Below are 19,068 nucleotides of genomic sequence, written 5' to 3' on the forward strand. Positions count from 1 at the left end.
CACCTTGCCCTTTGGACTGAGAACGTCCCCTCCTGTTCTCATTCCCTTGTCACCAAAACGCCCAGATCAGCATTGCTCAGTACAGAAGCCACTGTCCACATGGGCTGGTCAGAGTTGAGACGTGAGAGGAAAACGCACCCTGGACTTCAGTGAGGTGCAGAGATCCGGCCCAAATGTCCCATTAACGATTGGTGCGTCGGTTACATAGTAACGTGGTAGTTTTCAGTGGTGTCGGGGCAAATGACATGACCAGAGCCAGTTTCGCCTGTTTCTTCCACACCTTCTGACGTGGTTTCTAGAAAATGGACATTGGCGTCTGCAGCTTGTCCTGCGCTTTACCGGTCTGTGCTGCTCTGGAGGGCCTACTATGTGCTGGCCCTTGGGCTCTGCAGGACGCCTCAGAGTGGGACCAAAAGAGAACCCAAGGAGCATTCAGGCGAGAGCCCCGCTGCCCTGGGCTTGGTCTCTGCAGCTGGTCCCCGGCTGTGCCCCGGCCTGCCTTGTCACAGGGCGAGCCTATGCACATGACCGGGCTTCTCTGTGTCCTCCTCCATGAAATGGAAATAGCAATTATCCCTGCCTTCCGGAGTTATTTTCAAGAGCAAATGAAGTACATTAATCAATGAAAATGTCTGTCCTATAATGGGCGCTTAAATGCGTGACTGTGATGTGCAACCCGGGACCACGTTGCAATGTCTGCAAACGTGGTAGGGATGTGGGAACTGAGTTGGGGAGGTGCTACTGGCCTCTGGTGGGCGGAGCACAAGGGTGCCACTCAACATCCCCGCCCCCCAACAGGACGGCCCCACCACAGACTTATCCAATAGCGTCGCGACCCTGGAACCCGGATGTGGAGCACAGGCTACGACTATTACTAACCACTGACACCTTGAAAATCACCTCGTTAAGCGAGCAATCACGAGACAGTAGACTTCGTGAAGACAGGACTGTGCTGTGTCCCCAGTGCCCAGGACACTGGCATGTAGTAGGTGCTCAGGAAATATTTGCAGAATGGAGAATGAGAGAGGAACTTGGTGGGGCTGCCCGTGGTGGTTCCAGTCTCCGAAGCTTGAAGCTGGAACACGGAGAGTCGTTATTCTTATTAACACGGGACATATTTGCAGGCCCTGGGCACAGTGGCCTGGAAGCATGGAAAACAACTCGGGCTCGCGAGTAGGTGCGCCGGGCCAGCAGGAAGCCGGGCGCTGGGCGCTCGGGACACGCACCTGCTAGGGCTGGGGCCAGACCAGAGGCCTCCCGAAGATGGTGCTGAGGTGAGGCCGGGAGGAGAGGCGAGCCACATCTCCCCCGATTTCTGGAACTCCCTTCCCGGTGTCCTGATGGGATCCTTGGATCACTGAGGGGCTCGTTCCTTCGCAAGGCAACCTTCTCCATGATTCTTCCTAGAATGTTCTAGTGCGTCTCTCAGCCACGCCCACCAGCAGCCTCGGGCGCAGTCCCCTGGTCATTCTGAAGCCTGGTCAGTGTCCCAGGCACCTGCCGCAGGCCTGGCTCCGGAGGCTGCACTGCTGACGGCCGAGCCAGCTGCCTGCTCCCTCCTTGGCCTGGTTGGTAAGTCAGGCCGGCTGAGTCACGGCTCAGCTCCCCCCGTCGTGGGGTCTGGGTCCGCGCCAGGGGCACTGCCTGCCAGGGAGCCCGCAAGACAGACCAAAAAGAGCCCGGGAAACTCACTGAGGAAGAGACCAAGGAACATTCTGGAATCCCACACTCCACGTCGGAGTTCCCCAAGGTGCAGACCCCAGCAGACTGGCATGTCAAACCAAGGCGCCCAGTATGGGGGGACACCTGTCCCAGGTAGAAACAGTAACATAGTAATTGTCATTGCTACATGCTGTCACAGCTGATGACTGAAACCTGCTGGTCCCAAGTGGCCGGGCTCTTACAGACGTGTGCGCGCGTGGGTGCATTTCTATCCCACCACAAGGGTGCTAGTGACTGTTTTGTGTCCCGGGCCCCCTAATCCACACGCAGTAGCTGCTCAATAAATGTCACCCAGAGGCAGGTGCGGGGCATTATGTCACTTACTCCCACACAGCCAGGGCCAGGAGGGGATGCTTCCAAGCACCTACTCAAGAGGAGCCGTCGAGACCGGAAGCAAGGTGGCTTGGAAGTACAGGCAGCTGGTGAGCACAGAGTCCAGACTGGAAGTAGTTTCAGAGCCCGTGTGCGCTCTGGACCATCAGCCGCCTGCCAGGGAGCCCACAGGTCAGACCGGAAGAGCCCCAGAGCCTCGCTGCAGATTAGACCGAGAACGTTCTGAAATGTCACACTGCCCTGGTGGGCCCTGCAGTCAGGGGAAGGGGCCGGGCTGGGGGCCTCTGGGAAGGGCTACTGGGGCAAAGAGGGAGCTGCTCAGGCATTCCCCAACTCTGCCCTGTGAACCCCAATCACAAGGCCTTTCCTGCATAGTATTCCATTTGTTATTTAACAGCAGCGGCAGTGAAGCCCAGAGAGGTAAAGTAACTTCCTCAAGGTCACACAGCAGGCTCCTCAAAGATCTCCTGACTCCATGCTCAGTATCTTTTTCCTAAACTGCAAGCTCTGGCTCAAACCCAGAACCCTAACATTAGCAGGGACACAGGTGGGCCAGGAGACAAGGCCTGTTTCAATAGTTACTATATTTTCCCTGCCAACCTGGCCCAACACACCTAGTGGCAAATCCTAATTCCATACTTGGCTCTGACCAGCTTCCTCCCCTGAGCCTCAATTTGCTTGTCTAAGGAATGGGGATGTGTTATCTACCTTGCAGGTGGTGATGAAAATCCCTGACCTGGTGTCAGACTGAGCGGGGTGCATGTCCTGGTTCTCTTGCTGTGTGACCTTGGGAGAGAAGCTTAACTTCTCTGAGCCTCTCTTCACCTGCAGAGTGGAGTTAATCCATACCCACCTCCTGGGGTATGTGTGGGTACCAGGCAGGACCTGGCACATAGTAACTGTTCAATTAAAGTTCGTGGGCTGACGGCCCTTGTCAGGATCCAGCCGGGATGGGCAGGACACTGCAGACCTGGTGCGCCCACTCCAGGCTGACCCAGCCAGCTGGGGGAAACCTGAGCCGGGCGCCTTCTGGGCAGGAGGTTGCCACGGCTGCTGCCACCTCTGAAATGAAGGAAAGGTCAGAGCCTAGGAAGCATGGCCGGGCGGACAGAGGGCGCCTGCAGGGGAGGAGGGGCGGTGGCCGGGCCGCGAGCACCTCTCTCCCGGGAGGCCTGAACCACGGGGGCTGCCCGGGGCTTGGCCTCCCAGCCTGCAGAGCCGCCTCCCAGCCTGCCCCTGGGGAGGGGCCACCTGGTGTCAATTAAGCCCCAGTCACTCGGCCGCACCACGCCGGGCGGCTGATTAGTGCCGCTGGCTTCTCCAGATGGGGCGCACCGACTGAGGGGGACGCGCCAGGCCCGTGAGGCCTCTCCCAGCCCAGCCGGTGAGTACCCGCCTCCCGCCGATTGTCCTCCTGGGGCGTTTGAGGGCCGCCCAGCATCTCTGACCCCCTGCACCTGGGCCTTCCCCGCGGGGACCCAGCTGGTCAGTGTCCTGCTCAGGTCACACAGCTGCAAGAGCCTCCCCCACACGGCGTCTAGGGGGACGTGGTGGGCGAATGGGGACCGGTCTGCAGGACGAGTGGACCTGGTTCTCTGTGTCATCCTGTGTGGGCATCTGAGGCCATGTCCCTGCAGGCCACCAGCCCAGAGTCACTCTGTGGGGTGGCCCTCCGCGAGGAGCAGCCTGGAGAGCCTGCGGCCGTGAGGGCCGCTGTTCCGGGGAGGCCATGGGCTTCAGAGGGCCACGTGTCCTGGGGCACAGCAGGGCCGCAGCGGTCCCTGGCCCAGGACCCGGAGATGCTTCTGGGGCCACTGGTCCAGCCCCAAGCTGGCAATTCCGCAGGGGCTGAGCCACCTCCTGGCTCTCAGCAGGGAGTCAGTCCCAGGGGGAGAAAGGAGGGGGCGGTGCCTGCCTAAGGGACAGGCTTGGGGTGGCGGGGTTGTCATGGAGAGCAGTGAGTGACACATGAGCCGTTCCTGGGCCTGTGTGGGCTGTGGCCTCGGCTCCCGGCTGGGAGAAGTCCCCATATCCATGAAGGGCCCCCGAGGTGGGACCTCCTGGTGGTCTGTGGCCGTCACCTGCTTGTGGAGGCGGGGCGTGAGGGGCAGGCACGTGACCACCGAGTGTCACCCGTGGGCATCTGCCCACGTGCATAGGCCAGGGAGGAGGGCCGGCCACGGCTGGGAGCCAGGTGTGCACGCTGTGCCCGCGCGTGTGTGGGAAGCACTGATGCCCACGCGTGCCCAGGTGGGTTCCTTGGCAGAGACTGAGTCCGCGGCTGTGCCTTCCAGCTCCGTCTGCCTGGGGGTCAGCAGTGCCCGAGGCGAGCAGCCCAGGAGCGTCCTCACGGATCCACTGAGCAGCCCCAGCTGCCGGTTAACCGGGTTAACTGGCCGTGTCCCCGGGGCTGCTTTCCCACCTCCCAGGGCCACGCGGGCTGGCGGCCGCCCCAGAGCACCGGGTCCCTGGAACCGTGTCTGAGCGTGAGGCCAGTGGGGGGCGGGGAGGGGCGGCCCGGGGAAGCCCAGCTGCCTCCTGAAAACCCAGCTCCGTCCAGTGGGTCGGGTGCACCACCAGGGTCGCCCTGCCAGGACCCGGGGCCACCCTGGAGATGGGGCAGCCACGCCCCAGTTCAGTCCTTCACTCAACAAACACCCACCGAGCCCACCCTGCTGGGTGCCGAGGCTGGTGGTGCAGCTCGCCCCTGCGTCCCTCACCCGCGCCCGGGGTTTACGGAGCAGCCTGGAAGCCCGGTTCTCCTCTGGTCCCTCCTGCCAACCTGGACGCCAGAAGCGTCATCTCTTCCCGTTCCCCCGCTGTCCGTGCCCACGGAGCTTGGGCCCAAAAGACAGCAGCGACTTACCAGGCAGAGGGACACTGAGTTCTCTTCCTGGGTTCCTTTTAGCAAAGAATCAGGGCCCCACTTGGCAACGCCACTTAGCATGTCCACCTGGAATTGGTGACTCCCGCTGAAGCCAGAGAGGGCGATCATGATGGGGTCCGTGGGAACCCTCTGCACCAGGACAAGACGGGCTTCACGCTCGGACTTGTCCCAAAGGCAGTGGGATCGTTTTGACAATCGATGACCAAGCCTGCCTGAGATGCGCGCCCAGGTCGCTGGTAAATCCGAGGAGCTCCCGTTTCCTACGTGCCATGACCACCACGCTCGCCTCAGCTTGCTGAATTCTTGCCCGGCCCTCTGCTGGGTGGCTGAGGATTTCCCGCTTCACCTAGAGGAACTGAGACCGAGGAGAGCGACCCAGCTCCCCACAGCCTTGGTGACAGGATTCTTGGAGGGATTCGTGGACTTGGCAGCCAGGAGCCTTTGGTCCAAACACGCTTGAGGGGATGGCCCAGAGCTGAGCCATCCTGGGCGAAGCCAGGTGGGGTCTCCCCCGAGGGCCAGGCTCTCTTTGATTTCTTACCCCTGGGGTCGGGTGCCCTTCTGAACGCCCGAGGGGACCAGGCAGCTGACAAAGCACTTTGGTATGAAGTCACAGCCAGCCAAGGGGGACAGGACAGGGAAGGACACCTGGCAGGTGATGCATACGGTGACCGTGAAGGAGACCTGGGTCAGGGGGAGATGGCACTTTCTCTCAGGCATCCCTTCGAGAATCCATTCGGCAAACTTCACTAAGCTCCGACTGTATACCAGGCACCGTCCAGCCCAGGGGTAGAGGCCTGAGTGCAGAGTGAAGTTCCTCTCCGTAGCTGGGGTCCCATGCCCTGAGCATTCTCCCGGTGGGGGGCCCCTTGCCTTTTCAGCAAGAGTTCCTACCGTAGTCCCAGCCGGGGCCCTGGGGTCTCGGTGGCAACTGGCTGAACCTGCCTGCTCTGGTCAGGCTTTCTGGCCTTTGCGCCTGCGTGGAGTCTGGAGGGAGGAGTTTCATGAAAGGGCAAGTGCAGGAAGCCGGAGGCCAGCAGAAGAGGCTCAGCACCCACGGGACCTGGGCAGTGGGCTGCCTCTGGGAGTCACCTCCTGAGACCAGGGCAGGCCTTGTCAGTGGGCCACGTGTCAATCATCAGCTCAGGTTGTGCTTCGTGGGGGGTGAGGGGGGGGTCACAGTTTACGGACCGGCCAGCTTCCTCTACCAGAAGGGACGTCAGTAGCTGGAGAGCGGATGTCCTGGCCTGGCCAGGGACACTTGGGTGCGGTACTCAGGTCATTCACTGCACTGCCCCTGAGTGGTCCCTCTCGGATCAGGGAGGGAGGTGGATGATGACCTGAAAGGAAGCAGCAAATGCCAAGGGAGCCCAGGAGGGGACCCCAGACCCAGCACAAAAACGGGGCAGAGGAGCCTGGGGCCCCGGTTCAGATCCTAGCGCCGCGCTTGCCCGCTGCTGACCGCTAGCCCTTGGCTCCCAGAGCCTCTGCGTCCCCGGCTGGAGGCTGGGGATGCTACTCGGGCTCCCTTCCGGGAGGCTGGCAGGACTGGTGTGGAAGTGGTGCGGTCCAGTTCCTGGATGAGGCCCAGGGCGGTGTGCTGGACCCTGGCTGGGTCCCATCACAGGGGACCCGTGCGGCTGTGAAGATCCGGGTCCTTCCCTGCTGAACTCCGGGGTTCCCTAGGAGGCTCCAGGGGAGGAGCCAGAAATACGGCGGCCAGGGCCGGTCTTGCTTTTGATCCAAAAGACCCGACCCAGCACGCCGGTGTCAGTGCTTTGGGGAGGCAGGACCCGCAAGGCTGTGCGCGCTGGGGTGCGGCTGCGCCGGGCGGAGAGCTGGAGGGGGACCGAGGGCTGCGAGGCCCCTCGCCTCATCCCCAAGCCCAGGGCCCAGTCCGAGACCATCTCTAGACCTCAAGTCCCGCTCGCCCCCATTCAGCAGTGTTTCTTCAACGCCAGTCCCACACTGCGCTCCGAGGGTGGCACGGAATCAGAGGGAGGGTCCCCGCGCTCCCGAGCGCGGAGTTCACGGAGGGGCCGTGGAACAGTCAAGGGCACGGGGAGGAGCAGGGCCAGGGCCAGGGGCAGGACGCTGAGAGCGCCCAGACGTCGAGGCGGTCACTGTGGAGCGTCGGTGGGCGAGGCCTGCGGCAGACCTGTGGGGACACAGGCTGGCGGGGACGTGGCCAGGGCGCAGCTGGGAAGGGAGGCTGGGCGAACCCGGTGCCGACGAACGAGGGTGCAGAGTGTGGGCTCAGGTGGATGTGGTGGGCGCGTGTGGGTGTGCCTGGGTGTGAGCGTGGTGCACACGGGTGTGCGTGGGTGTATGTGGGTGTCATAGGTGTGTGTGTGTGTGTGTGTGTGTGTGTGTGTGTGTGTGAGGGGCCTATGTCCGGGAATAGGGGGACGTGGGTGGAGAGTGGGGAGTGTGGGTGTGTGCGGGCGTGCAAGAAAATACCGGTGAAGGAGTGAGCTCAGGAGATCTGAGTCTGGGCCCACGTGCACGTGGGGTCAGAGGGGACCGTGTGAGGGTTTGCTGTTGTGCAAGGACGCGTTTAAGGGCACGTGTGGCGGGGGCTTTGAGACAGGGTGTGGAGACACGTGTGAGAAGTCCTCTGACACCCCCACCTGCCAAGTGCATCTTGAAAATCGCTGTTCAATTAGGAAGAAAATTCTTATCCTCACACTAGAGAAAACAAAGTTGGTCCTAAAGAGGCTGGAATCTTGTTGACCAGTGAGTCCCACAGATTCAGGAGGCACACGTTCTGCCCACTCTGCCCCTGCACTCTGAGCTGGCGCCCCGGACAACCTTCCTGTTCGCAATGGGCACCACCAGACATGGCCGTGGGCCTCCAGATGTCCACAGGAATATGCAACCGGGGCGACTATAGTACATCCTGACCCTGCCAAGCAAAACCCCCACACAGGGACTCGTTCCCAACAAGAAAGTTAGCTATAGGAGGCCTTTGATGAAGTTCGGTGGCCATTAAAATCTGTGGTCTCTAAAGCACCTGACAGATTTAAACCACCCTCTCCCATGTCCTTCAACACACACACACACACACACACACACACACACATCTATCCATCCATCCTGCATCCATCCATCATCCATCCATCCATCCAACATTCATCCATCTATCCATCCATAATCCATCCATCATCTGTCCATCCATCCATCCATCCATCATCCGTCCACCCATCCATCTATCCATCATCCATCCATCATCCATCCATCATCCATCCATCATCCATCCATCCATAATCCATCCATCCATCCATCCATGATCCATCCATCCATGATCCATCCGTCCATAATCCATCCATCCATCCATCATCCATCCATCATCCATTCATTCATCATCTATCCATCATTCAGCCATTCTTTCAGTCATCTACCCATATATCTACCTTGTCATTCATCTATTCATCCATCCACCTATCCACATATCTATTCAGCCTTCCATTCATCCACCCACACCCCCCCATCCCTCCTATCCGTCATCTCTTCTATCTATCCACCTAGTCATTCATCTGTCCCTCCACCCATCCACCTACTCATCCATTTATCAACTGTCATTCACCCATCCATGTATCCTTTATAGCCACTTATCAATTCATATGTCCATCCATCCACCTCTCTGGGGTTGGGGTCCCCAAGACCACCCCCAGGTCTGATGACTCAGTAGGACTCAGGATTCAGCTGATAGTCATGCTCATGGGTTGATTATAGGGAAAGGAAGCAAAGCCAAATCACCAGAGGAAAGGAGCAGTGGGGTCAAGTCCAGAGGAAACCAGGAGCCAAGTGGAGTCACACAGGGCACACTTCATTCCTGGAGCGACAAATTGTGGCACCAGGTGTGAACGAGAGATTCGTAATAGACTCGGCATGCCAGGTGTTCACTGGGGCTGGTCACACGGGAACCCCTGCCAGCCCCGTACCCAGATCATTGTGGTTTAGACACACTGAGCTTCTCATCGATTCTGGGAATGCGGAAACCTTTACAAACTCCAGGTTCCCGAGGCGAGCCACTGCACTCGGGCCTCTCTAAGGAGAGCCGTCTCACACCTGCCGCGTGAAGACCCCGCTTCATGCCATCCAGCTGTCCGTCATCCTCTGTTCGTCCTCTCACTCAGCCATTCATCTACCCATGATCCACTGCGCATCCACCATCACCGTGTCCTGCCTGGGTACCACCCGCCATCTCCATCACTCCCTCCTTCCCCCGCCTGCCGGCCCATCCGCTCTCCTCCTGCCGCGCCGGCTCAGAGACCACAGAAAGGCATGAGATGTCCCTACCTCTGCGATCACGTTGCTCACATCCCGGTGCCTTAGAAGAGCTTCTCCCATCTTCTCCTCCACGGGGGAGATGAGGAACGCAGTCGAGAGGAGCCCTCCTGGGCCGTTTGTCTCTGGGAGGGACTGAGGGTCGCGGCTGAGCTCTGAGCCCTCAGTGAGCCCAGTGCCATCCAGCGACCCCAGCCCAGCCCAGCGTTGACACGCTTGCTCCGCACACCCTGTGCTATGGCCCCCCCTGGGGACTCCCTCATCTCCCCAGGAACCTGGCATTGGTCTCTTCCACCATCCCTGCTGGGTCCTCGGCCACCGCCAAATCAGGTCCAGGAGGCTGTGTATGGAGATGGGAGGGAAATATCTTGGGGACTGTCCCTGAGTTAGGTCTGGGGAGGGGACAGAGTTACTCTGCTGCTCTGCCTCTCCCCATCTTGCCTTTGCCTCCTTTGCTGGCTCTTTGAGCAACTATGCAGCTCCAACGCATCACTATTCCTCTGGCAATGGTGACACTCCACTTGCCACACCCCTGGCGTCCTCCACCCTCCTGTCTGCTCAGGGCTGGATGAACACACCAGGAACCAGACACTCGGAGTGGCTAAATAGTTCACCCAAGGTCACACAGAGCCGCACCTTACCCAAGCCTGTGTATTCCCCCATCCAGAATGTTCTTCCCCGCAACAGTTTGGGACCCTGCCTCAAAACTCCTTTGGGGGTGCCTCTCCACTCTGGCTAACATCTGTACCTCGATTTCCTTTCTGTCCCCATGAACTTAAGATGTGGAGACAGGAACACCAGGCGAGGGTTTATGCACCATTGGACCTCTGTCCCTGGTCCCACAGGACAGAAGGGCTTCGTTTACCAAGCACCTACCAGGGCTTTAGGTGGTGGTCAAAGCATCTGGCATGCCTCACCCTTACCTCTCTGGGGAAGTGTTACTGGACATTCTTAAGGCCACTTGAAGGACATTACACTAATCCAAAGCAGAGGGTCTGGCCACAGAAACCAGCAAGATGCCGGGGCCAGCCTAAGCATTTGGAATATTATCTCCAAGTGGCCAGCAGTTTTTGAGCAGTGGACATGGCCCACAGAGGGACCCACACTCGGTGTCTCAGCTTTTAAAGGGCATGTGTTCTTGTAGACGCCACCCCGCTCCAGGGTTGCCATGGAATATTTTTATCCTGATGTTGTTGAAACATGTACCAGCATAAAAGCAGGCGTGGGCTCCTCACTCTCCGCCTCACAGGCGGCTGTAAAACCACAACAATCCGCACATTCAACACAATCACCATCGCCCAACCAGTAAATTCACATTTGAAACGTGGGTGTGATGTGTAGCCTGACCTTCTGCTGAGACAACATTGCCACTCACAAAGTAAGTGCGGGACATGCGGCCAAGAGCATTTCTCTTCTTCTTTAAGAGCTTAGTTAGCACAGATTTCTTTGACTTCCAGAAGATTCTTTTGAGTCTCCCATGGTGGTGACTTGGTTTTCCACCGCTCTCTCCTCCTATGCTGGTGGAAATCCTCTGTTCACAGGGCATGGTGGGCCACCTCGGGCCTTTACCCAGACCCACGGGGGACTGTTTCTGAGACTCATCCCCAGCCTTTCCTCGTTACTGTGCCTTAAGGACAGTGGGGCTTCACAGCAGAGTAGCCGTCATGAACACCATGCAGAATGGGCACCAGAAACGGTGCTTAGAGAGAAGAGAGGTCTCAGTTAATCCAGGAAAGGATGCTGGCAAAATCCTACAAATTAAAACACAGGGTCACAGCACCAGCATGGTGTTTTGTGGGCTTCAGGGGATCCCAACTGGACAAGTTCAAGTTCAAGTGCATCTTGCACTGTTGGAGAGAATGGGTTCAAATGAGGGAGTCTAATGAGGATATTAGGGGGCATTCAGGTTCCATGCTGGGTGGGTTCCAAAGGCTAAAAGTGGAAGGAAGGACCTGAGCAAAGCTTTAAAGAAACACTAGGTGGATTTGAACTTCATGGTGATGCCCAGGGATCTGGCTTTAAGCTCCCAACCTTCCCAGCCCCTGGGCTGCCATCGGCGAGGAGGAAGGAATCCGCAGGCAACCAAGGGAGGAAACCTCAGCTGCTTTTCCCGGGCACGCAGAGACGCCAGATGGGGCTCCCCTGGGCTGCTCTGACCCTTGGTTGCTTCATCCGTCAAGCGAGACTGAGACCTTCCAACGTACTTGGCAGTAGGGACGGGTGAGTCCCGGCCCAGGCGGAAGGCAGGAGCCCCTCCTCTGATTCCTAGCTGCACGCCTTGCCAGCTGTGGGGCCTGAGATTAGTGCCTGAGCACATCTGGGCTGTGCTTCCTAGACTAGCGGGGAAACAGCAGGAGCACCCTCCCTGGCTGTTGTCGGAGCTGAACTCCGAGTGAGGTCCCCGTGGCAGCTGCAGCTCCGTGATTTGGGACATGGGGGCTCCTCTGGATTTCTTGCTATCTGCCTCTCCGCCCCTCAGGGTCCCCACTTCCCTCAGCCTGTGAAGACTCCTCCACGGGTTCTCCGCCTGTTTAATGCCACAGAGCCCTGGGCAGTCTGGGGAAGCCCACAGACCGCTTCTCAGAATAATGTGTTTAAATGCATAAAGCATAACACTCAGGATGGCCAGTGAACCAACCCTCTCGAGATATCCTTGTCGAGAATTCATTGGAAGGAGGCTAATGTGAGATGGTAATTTCTCGTGACATGGTTGCATGTTTTCTTGTTAATACATTCATGATCAGGACCCAGCTGTGAGCCTAAGAAATACTGCAATTTTAAAATCAGGCTGAGCCTAACTATTTGGAGATATTCGCAACGACTGTGAGGTGATACGAAAATACTTCGAACTTCTGTTGGGGACACAGTCATGGCTACTGACAACAGCTAGCACAGTGGCTTTGGGGCTCTATTTGCTGTAACCGCAGATGCTAAATTTCAGATAGAGGTTAGTACAAAATAAAGACATCATTTTTTTCCCACCCAAGTTCAAGTTCCCCTGAAGGATATTCTCAGACTCTTTACTCCACATGGAACAGCATTAACTGCCTGCCCTACGCCCGCTCTCTGCTCTTGACTCCATCCAACCCAACAGATTTATCTATATTTGTTCACTTCTTTTATGTACAAACATGCACACAGTGAAAAAGTCATCCATTGAGAGAAAAATCTTTGCGATAGGAAACAGTTCCCTGCCCACCCTTCCTGCTTTTATCCTGTGTCCCAGGGGCTCCCATTCTTCAGCTTCTAACTTCCTCTGCTGTTATCTCTCCATCTCTGGGTACCACGTTTACCCTCGCCGTTGACTGATGTTCAGACATACAGCCTTATCTGTTGACATTTCTTGCCCTGCTCTTCCAATCGAGGTCTGCTCCTATTTTTAGTTCCACACTGGTTACTGTGGCAACTTTACGAGATGCCACACACACTTTTCCTTCTTTCCCATCCATTACAGGTGGTGTGTTTGGACACTGCAACCCTTCAGAAGAGATGTCAGGGCTGCTCCCCATGCTCTGCCTTCTCCATGTTGACAAGGGCATCTTTGGGTGGGTGCATCCCACCCACCTAATACCATGACGAGCCCTTGGGAAGCAGGAACCTGCTTCAGCTTCTCTTATGTGGCCAAGCCACAATGCCTTGGCATGTAGTAAGGGATCAATAAGTCTGTGCTCTGTTCCGGGGCTACAGCACGCACCCCCACCCTGGCCTCGATTTTGGAAAATGAGCTCCTGGCCTTCCTCGTGGCCAGAGAGGGGAGTGAGAATGGTGTGAGGCAAGCCTGTCCCCAGTGAGAGGCCATGGTACAGCCCCAGGGGACATCGCCACCCTGAATTATGCGCCACAGGATTCCTCTCCTGCTTTTGGGATCTGAACGTCCCACCAGCGCTTCAAGCAAGCTTCCTGGGGGAGAAGACCAACGACCATCTGAAGCATGAGCTTCCCTCCCATCAACACCGCTAGGTTTTCAACCAGGTGAAACGCAGTCCCAGGAAAGGGACAGGGAGACCAGGGTGCATCAGGCAGAGGCTATCTGCTCCCATGCCCAAGTTGGAACAGTCGCCTGCCGGGGGCTATTCCTAGTTCAAAAAGAGAACCATTTCCTGGGAAAGGGATCTTCCTAAAGTCCCCCCTCAAAACTCCTCAATAGCAATCCAGGGCTCCCCAGTCCCTTGGGACCAAGTTCAAATTCACGCTCAACCCCAGTTTCTTTGCAACTGTGCCCTGGACTCTGGCCAAGTCTCTTTCCTTCCGGCTTAACGGTGCATGATCCAGCCAGAGAGAATCACCTGGATTTCCCAGGTCAGCAGGTGTCTTCTGTCCTTGCTCTACACAGCCGCTCCCTCAGCCTGGGGCTCTTCTTCCCCACACAGCCGTTCCTGCCTGCCTTGGCCGAGGCAGCTGCAACACTTCACCCAGAAGCCTTCCCGACCCCTCTGAATCTTATCTCCCACGGCCTCCGTGCTCCTCCCTCTCCTCTCCCAGAGCATACTGAACGGAGATTACTCATTGACTCACTCGTTCAAATGCAGATTCCCTAAAGGTGGCGACCAGGTGACATTCAGCAATAGCCCAGAGCAATGCTTGGAAGGTGAACTGTTCCGTGGAGATGCTCGTGGTTGGTGTGTGTGGATAGATGGACTGAGGGATGGATGGATGGATTGACAGATGAAATGTTAGATAAATAACTGGAAGGATGGGATGGATACATCAGTGAGTAAAAGGTTAGTGGTTGGAAGGATAGATGGTATGTGACCTTTTCATCCCTGGTGTAGTGGACACATGCCATCAAAACATGTACCCTGGAGCTGGGCAAAGTGACACATGCCTGTGATCCCAGCCACTCAGAGGCTGAGGCAGGAGGATCACAAGTTCAAGGCCAGCTTCAGCAACTTTTGAGACAGATCTCAAAAATTAAAAAAATAAATAAATAAAAATGGCTGGAGATATAGCCCAGGGATAGAGCACCCCTGGGTTTAGACCCCAGGACCACAAAAAAAGAAAAAAAAAAAATGTGGGATTATTTGATTGATTTCATTGCACAGAGCCCTTAAGTTCTTGTCCCAATTTGTCCCCAGCTCTCTCAGTAACCGAGGGAAGATATTTCACTCTCTAATGTCTCTGGGGCTGGAAATTGAGCTCAGTGATCGAGCACTTGCCTGGCATGCATGAGGTCCTGGGTCTAATCAGCACTGCAAAGAGAAAAAAAAAAGTCTGATTCTTCCGAGAACTTAAACTTACAGAATGGTTTGGGGGCTCTGAATTTCAGCTGCTTAGCCTCAGTGGTGTAAGCTGGCCTTTCTTTGAATTTATTATTCAGCAACAAACATTTCCTAAGGACGCATTATGCTCCAGTGATGACGGTAGGTGCCGGGGACAGGAAGTTGAAAAATCACCGCCTTCCAGGAGCTGAGAGTCCCGGCAAGAGGGGGCGGTGCGCATGCGCGGTGGCTAATTGCACAAGGACAGCAGCCGCATTAATCTTCGCCCCGGGTTTATTGGGTTCTTACTGGTAGGAGACTAAGTCTCGGATGGAGAGAGCAGAGAGGGTGCTCCTGGCAGGAGGAAGAACAAGAGGGAGACATCTTCTCCTGGCACGCAAATTAGGTGCCATTAGCTTCATGTCGCAAATGGAGAAAGTGAGACTCGTGGGGGTTAAGTCAATATTTCAAGGTCACATAGCTGATAAGTGGCAGAGCCAGAACACCACATGTCCCCAAGACCCAGGCTTGCCATGGCTCCCTGGCCCTAAGGTAGCACGCAGCAGAATGCAGGGGACAAGAACCATCTAAGGGGACACAGGGCAGCAAAGTTGACTCTTCAGGAGGGGACGTGGGGACTTGGCCCAGCTGAGTTTGGTGGGCTGCTCTGTGTACCTGGGGGCAGTGCCCACATATTTAGAGAGGGATCCTCCAGTGGACTCTGACACCTCGATGCCTGGTTTGCTGAGCCCTGGACCAAGGACAGGGTGTACATTTCCTCACCAGGTCACCTGACTCCATTCACATAGACGGCACAGCGCCAGAGTGGCACCAGCTTGCGATCAGACAGACTTGAGCTGGAATCCCAGTCCTCGGCCACAGTGGGACAGGCACGTGGCAGAACTCAGTGTCGGTCTCTAATGTGACTTCTCTGAGACTCAGTTTCCTCATCTAGAAAATGGGAATAAGGATGATGCCTACTCTGCCCATTGGCTGTAGCACAAGATAGAGATAGTGTATGTCAGACTGGCACACAGTAGGACTCAGTCGCTGGTGGGTCCCTTCTCTTGGCCCCTGGGCGTGAGCAGCCTGCTTAGATCACTCTTACGAGGTGATCCCTTTATGCACAGCGAAGCCCTGTGAGAATCACAGGGGAGAGACTCACGTACACCCTGAATGTTTGATCTTAGGGCTACAGTTCAAGTCATGCGGTTGCTCACATTAGCATTGTATTAGCTGGGTTTTCATTGCTAAAATACCTGATAAGAACAACTTGAAAGGAAGAAAAGTTTATTTGGGGCTCGTGGTTTCAGAAGTCTCAGTTGATGGTCGGCTGACTCCATTGCTCTGAGCCCGAGGTGAGGCAGAACATCATGGCAGAAGGGGGTGACGGGAAAGCTGCTCAGCTCGTGGCAGTCAGAAAGTAAGAGTGGGGTGGGGGAGGACCGGGACAAAGACAGGCCAAGGCCACACCCCTGTGCCCTGCTTCCGCCAGCCACGCCTTCCTCCAGCCACAACCCGCCTGGTGCAGATACCACCCAGTAGTCCACGTCTGGCTTTTCCACTTAGCCTACTGTCAGCTATGTTAGCATTTTTGAACGAACGAGGGAAGGCCCCCTATATGCCCATTTTACAGATGAAGACACTGAGGCTCAGAGAGGTAAAGTTTCTTGGCCGGCATCATTCAGGAAACTGTACAGCCAGGACTTGAGCCTGGGTCCATTTAATACTAAAAGTCATGTTCCCTGGGTGAGAAGATTCTACTCAGGCCAGCTGTCACTCACACCCCAAGGATTATGTAGTAAGGTCGTGCATTGATGGACCAGAGCTCCCGGGGCTAGATCAGCAGCCGGGTGGATGCAGTGGGAGTGTCCGCGAGAACTCAGAGGTAGCCCTGATGACCTCTACTTAGGTAGCTCTGCTCCCAGCCTTGGGACCGCTGTGTGGGGACCTGCTGAGCTGACCCTCTCTGGGCATGAGTCCTTCACTGCCAAAGTCCTCTGAGGATTCTGGGGCAGATCCTCCAGGGGGGCTGCTTTTCTCGCAGTGGCCGAGAACCCTGGGACTGTCCCATCCACGACAGCATGTGGGCGTCCCATAATTAGATGGTGGGTCTCCTTCCTAGAATTCTGAGACAGTCTACCAACAGGGGAAACCAGTGAGCCATGCAGCCATCTGTAATTGGTGGCTTGTTGGCTTTGTCCCCTGGAAAGGCTGCAATCGTGGGTTTTCTCCACCATGACTTTGATGGGCAGAGAAGGACCTGGCTGACAGTCTGATGGGGATGTCCTCCCCCGCACAGTCACCGCACAAAGCCACAACCCACTGAAATGGGTGCCTTCAGCCCAGGGCTTCTCCTGGGTCCTGGCCACCAACCCAGGGGTCATTGGCCTGAACAATCAGCTCATGTCAGTTAGGGCCTTTGCTGGGGACACTGTCTCTACTCTCCTCTCCACCCACAGGCACACAGATTCAACAAAGCAGAAAGGACGATAAGAGGCAGCCCTGTGGTGCGTCGGGCTGCTCCTGCCTGGAAACACTCCAAGCTCGGGCATACTGTGGGACACCAGGCACGTGACTGTCACCTCGAGGTGCCCATGTCCCCCTTCTGAAATGTGAGGGGCAGTGGAAATCCACCTTGCAGTTGGGATGTGGGGTGTCAACTCTTAGAAGAGAGGCGTGTTCGTTTCCTAGGGCTGCTGTGTTACCCAGCTTTCCGTCACTATAATAAAATACCCGAGATAATTAACTTACAAAGAGAAGATTTATTTTGGCTCCCAGTTTTTATTTGGGGGAAGGGGGGTTCCAGTCCATGATTGACTGACCCTTTTTGCTTTGGGCCTAAAGTGAGGCAGCCCACCATGGCATCGGGGTGACACTCCTACTTACCTCTTTACCAGGAAGCAAAAGAGGCGAGGAGGGCCCTGGTCCCACAATCCTCAATGAGCTAAAGACCTCCCGCTAGACCCCGCCTCTTAAAGGCCCAGCACCTCCCAATAGTACAACCCTAGGGACCGAGCTTCTAACACATGGGACTGTGGGGGACTTTCTGGATCTAGGCTACAGCAGCTGCCATGACACCCTACCAAACGAGGTGGCTCCTTCAGCAGACATTTCTTCTCTTGGAGTTCTGGAGGCCAGAAGTTCACATCAAAGCCTCAGCCGGCTGGATTCCTTCCAAGGGCCGCGAGGGAGAATCTGTTCTATGCCTCTCTGCTTCTGGCAGCCCCCGGCGTCCCTTCACCAGCAGGTGGCCTCCTCCCGGGACCTCACTTCGTCTTCCCTCTGTGTGAGTCTGTCTCAGCACACGATGTTCCTCGGGTAAGGTCACAGTCCTACGGAGCAGGGGCCCACCTACCCCAGGTGACATCGTCTTAACGAAGAACCCTGTTTCCAGTTAAGGTCCCGGGAGGACATCCGTAGGTGTCTGGGGCTGGGAGGACACAATTCAACCCACACCAGGAGGCAGGCGCCTGTAATTTAGGACCGTGTGAGATGGCCTTGGAACCTGTCACCCTTCCACCAGGCAGAAAGCGAGGAGAGGGGAGAGCAGGCAGGGGAGGGACCGGTGAGCACGAGACCATGAGGTGACCCCAGCGCCAAGGACAAGGGGGACACCTGCCACGGGGCCCTCCGCGCCGCCGCCTCTTCTCTTTTCTCCCCCTTTCTTCTTCCTTCTGGGTCACCGGGGGATGTCAGGAGGGTCCAGCTTGACTCCTCAGTGTGGGAAGATGTCCAACAGCTGGAGTCCCCGCAAAGTCAAGCCCGGCAGGCTTTGGGGGTGGCAGGTGGCATTGGAGGCACCGCTCTCAAGGGGACCCCCACCGGAACACTCTAAGGAGGAGCTGGCTCCCTGGAATGCAAGAGAATCCGTGTCTCAGGGGGTGGTAAGAGATCTCCTCCATCTCTAGGGAGGATAGTTAACAAGTTAACATGAAGCAGGAAAGAATGAGGAAAAGCAGACAGACAGACAGACAGACGGGGCGCGCTTCCTTGGTCTTACCTTGCAGTGCTAACAGGAGGTGCCACCCAGCCCGAGGCCGACCCCAGAAATACCTTCTCACCATGGGGCTGGACATGAAGGAGACATGTCTCTCCCTGTCCTGGAGCAACAGAAAGGTCAAGATGAGAAACCAAGTCCAAGACCCAGCCTCGGCCCCGAGGGAGCCCGCAGCCCATGGGTGAGCTTAGAGTCTACAGGAAACAGCTAGAGAACGGACAGGTGGCCACAGGGGCGACTGGAGAGAGGTCAGGGTTGCAGAACTGGGCAGCTCTGGGTCGAGAGGGCCTGTCGGCCATCTTGGTGAATGTGGGCAGCAGGAAGCCACGGGTGAGATTTGAGCAGGGGAGGAGGCGGGAGGAACATTCAGATGAGAAAGACCACTCTGGGGCTGCGAAGAACCCGGATGGGGCTGTGAGAACAGGAGCAGGCTGGCTCAGAGGTGCTCACAGTGATCCTGGTGGGAGATGATCCAAGTCTCCTAAATGTGGGTTGGCTCCCAGTTGCACCTGGTCAGATGGCAGGGGCCAGAGAGGAGAGGCCAGGCGCTACCTGCTTGGAATTCTCACCGCGGAAGAACTTGTGGGGCAAGTGGTTAAGCTGTGTGAGCCACAGAAGGCCTGTTACCAAGCTCTCGT

General features: G+C 56.8%; 1 protein-coding gene and 1 long non-coding RNA gene across 2 annotated transcripts in view; one reads left to right on the forward strand and one right to left on the reverse strand.

Annotated features, from left to right (window-relative positions):
• The first annotated feature begins 3,173 nt into the window (after positions 1-3,173).
• The window catches only part of Nos1 (nitric oxide synthase 1), a 163,826-nt gene continuing 147,931 nt past the window's right edge, over positions 3,174-19,068 (forward strand). The window contains exon 1 of the mRNA XM_047561949.1: positions 3,174-3,439. The gene's annotated coding sequence lies outside the window, so the exon portion shown is untranslated. The remainder of the gene's footprint in view (positions 3,440-19,068) is intronic.
• LOC124991151 (uncharacterized) lies at positions 17,358-19,010 on the reverse strand. The gene is made up of 3 exons (XR_007109884.1): positions 18,881-19,010; positions 18,434-18,533; positions 17,358-18,283 (listed from the first exon to the last, which is right to left on the reverse strand). It is a non-coding gene; the product is annotated as an uncharacterized LOC124991151 (long non-coding RNA).

The sequence above is a fragment of the Sciurus carolinensis genome, chromosome 8, assembly GCF_902686445.1.
Source record: "Sciurus carolinensis chromosome 8, mSciCar1.2, whole genome shotgun sequence".
NCBI classification, from domain to species: domain Eukaryota; kingdom Metazoa; phylum Chordata; class Mammalia; order Rodentia; family Sciuridae; genus Sciurus; species Sciurus carolinensis.